At 61.2% G+C, this 2,986-nt stretch overlaps 1 protein-coding gene across 1 annotated transcript in view; it reads right to left on the bottom strand.

Moving 5' to 3' along the window:
• SIX3 (SIX homeobox 3) overlaps nucleotides 1–2,986 on the bottom strand; it is an 11,585-nt gene that overhangs the window by 6,481 nt on the left and 2,118 nt on the right. The gene's annotated exons all lie outside the window — the stretch shown is intronic.

Here is a 2,986-nt window from a genome sequence, read left to right as displayed (position 1 = left end):
CTAGACTGGCTCCCGGCGGCTCTGGGAGCGCAGGCTGGGCAGGGTCTCGGTCTAGGAGTGCTGACCGGGGTGCGAGGGCTGTGGAGCACCGGGGTTTCCCCTCCCAAATCCCCAGGCCCTGAGCGTTGGGGAGGGGGTTAAAAGCAGAAGGACCAGGGCCCAGGCCGCCTTCCCTAACGCCCCAGGAGCTGGGCTGCGAGAAGGCCGGGAGGTGAACCTGGGGGGACGCCTGGAACGGGGGTGGGGGGCGCGCGTAGGGGGCGCCTGCACCTGAGACTCCATCAGAGCGAGGAGACCCGAATGGATAGGTCTGCCTGCGGGGCCTGTAGGTCTCTCCTGCCGTCTGGCCGCCCAGACACGCTGAGGTCACAAAATTGCCACCAGCATCCCTGCTCCGTTCTCGCCCAGACGACAGGAAGGACAGTGTACAGGTGGCGCGAGGAGAAAGGGCGGTAGAGCTGGAGAGTGTCTTTCTCCACCAGGACCTACTGGGCATTTGTTTACAAATGTCAGCCCCGACCCCGGCATTCACAACACCACCGGGGACGGCGATCTAGACTCCCCCTCTCTCCTCCTTTCGGGTCCATATAAAGCCCAAGGGTCTGCAAGCCTCTGAGAGAAGAGGATCAGAGGTCTGGGCAGCTGCACCTACTCACTCGGCCTTGCTCGGCTCCTTGCGGCCGGTTAGTCCTGAGGGGCAACGCCCCTTCCGGCACCCGGGACGACGGAGGAGGCGGGGTCCGGCCGGGTGGCCGGCGGTCTGGGCCTCCCGGCGAGCTACAAACTGGGGTGTTTGGCACAGGCGGCGGCGCAGGGCGCAGAGGAGGGCAGCACTCAGGCGGGGAGGCCGGGAAGACCTTCAAGGACCCCGATTACTTTCCTTGAATGAAAAACAACAACAACAAAACAACTGCTCCCTCTCTGTACCCTCGCCCCCCGCCGCCGCAGCGTCTGGGGGGACCCGAGCTCCAAGCAGTTGTGGCCGGGACAGTAAACACAGCTCAGTTGCCTCAACTTTCTCCGCACATAAAAGTTCCCGGCGCGCGGTGAAATTTGAATATTTGATCAGCCCCTTTGAGTGACCCTCATTAGCCTGGCGCCCTGCTAAGGCCCCGCCACTGCAAGAAAGCTGCTGGGCCCGGCATTTGTAAGCCTTGTTAGCGCCGCTTAATGAAGCCGCCCCCACGGCTCAAAGGTGGCCTCCGGGGCTGGCGGCGGGCACCTCCGCACCCTGCTCTGCCTAATGAGCCCCACCGCCACCGCCTCCACCTCCCACGTCCTCAAACGGGGAGTTTGGCTCTATCTTGGGCCATTGCACTTCCCACTGGCAGGCTTAGGAGAGCGGGCACAAACCCAGCCCAGCCCCGAGAGAGAAAGAGAGAGGTGGGAGATGTGGAGGACAGGAGCCTTACAGGTTGGGGATTGGATTTTGAGGCCTCGGATTGTAGCCCAGGCAGTGCACTGCCAACCTGTCCCAAATTGGCCAATTAGTCACCCCGGTGCCTTAAAGATGCACCTGGCCTAATATGGGGGTGGCAGAGGACAGATGCCCAGGGGTGGGTCAGCTTTCCATCCCCAAGTTCCTTTGGTCTCCACTACCCAGGAGGCCACCTGCTCCTTTGCAGGGATGCCTTCATGACAACCAGAGTTGGCGTGCTAGGACTCAGATTTGGAAAGGGATGTGCACTCTCACCTCCTCAAACCATCGTTGCCCTCAGCATCCACATAACCATGTTATGCCCCTTGGCACTAGGGAAGGCAAGGTACTACAGTCTACCCTGCCCACTCCACAAGAGAGCCATGGCCGTGCTGGTCTCTCTCTCATCACGCTGCCAGGCATCAGAAGAGCTGAAGAGAGTGCTCAGGGAGGTCACCTTGGACAGGATCAACTGGCTGCTTGGGTGAGACTGGGTCTGAAAAAGGCTTTGAGGGAGAGGAAGAGAGGGATTGCTCTGGAAGGAAGGGGGACCAAAGTCACCAACTACATCCCCTCTGAAGCAAATATAAAGAACCTTATTAGAAGTTGTGCTACGGTCCTCTTGCAGAGTAGACACCCCTTCGTCGCTGTCCCTCCCTCCTCCTATGCCCTTTTCCCTGGACAGTTGTCACTCAAGGTCCCTCCTTGTTCAACCAGCTCTTGGGCTTTTAAGGGTTACTTTGGGGGGATTCATGCACTGGACTTGGGGAGCAGGCTGCTCTCAGAGCCATACTCTGGGCCTTCTGTAGGTGCCCCTCCCCCATATGCCCACAATCCCTCAGACATACAGCAGGCTGCCCAGGGTGGCAACCTCAGAACACCATTCCAAAGCAGCCCTCACTCTCTGCCCAAAGGCCTGATAGGCCCCTGGGATAGCAGAGACTTCTAAGTCCACTTGGTTCCTCTTTGCTCTCTTCCGCTGCTCAACCGGTGTGCCCCGACCGATTTGCCACCCAGGTCACCCTAATTCAAGCCCCAACTGCTGAGCTCTAGGGACCATCTCTGAGCTGGGCAATGCGTTGTCGGGGCCTTGATTCATCTAAAGGGCAAAGGTAGGACTGGGGAAGAGAGGGGTGGACTCTGTTGGCGAGAAAGGGGACTGAGGCAGAGGGTAGAACTCAGCTCTGTGGCCCCAAGGCCAGGCCTACCAACTGCTCAGGGGAGGAGGCGAGGGGAGGGGGGCTAGGAGTCCGCGGGCGACGGTCGGGGCATCAGCGTGGGGGGCTAGATCCAGAGAAGGGCGAGAGGCGGGGGTCGGGGGAGCGGGGCGGGGGTAGGGGGTGCGGCTCTTTAAGAGCACAAGGCTGGCAGGGAAAGCGCGCGGCCCGGTGCTGGTAGCGCATTGACCCGAAGGAGATTTAGAGGGAAGGGAGCGGCCGGCACCGGGGGCTTTGTCCGGGGCGACCAGAGAGGGCGAGGCACGAGGATAAGGACAGGCCGCGTCCTGAAAGGCCGCACGGAGGCGGCGGCGCTGCTGCTCTTGACTTCTGAGCGGGGCTGGGAGAGCCT

This window comes from Myotis brandtii, unplaced genomic scaffold (assembly GCF_000412655.1).
Source record: "Myotis brandtii unplaced genomic scaffold, ASM41265v1 scaffold191, whole genome shotgun sequence".
In the NCBI taxonomy this organism is placed as follows: Eukaryota; Metazoa; Chordata; class Mammalia; order Chiroptera; family Vespertilionidae; genus Myotis; species Myotis brandtii.
Note: the sequence above shows the minus strand (reverse complement) of the source record. Positions and strands in the feature narration are given on the sequence as shown.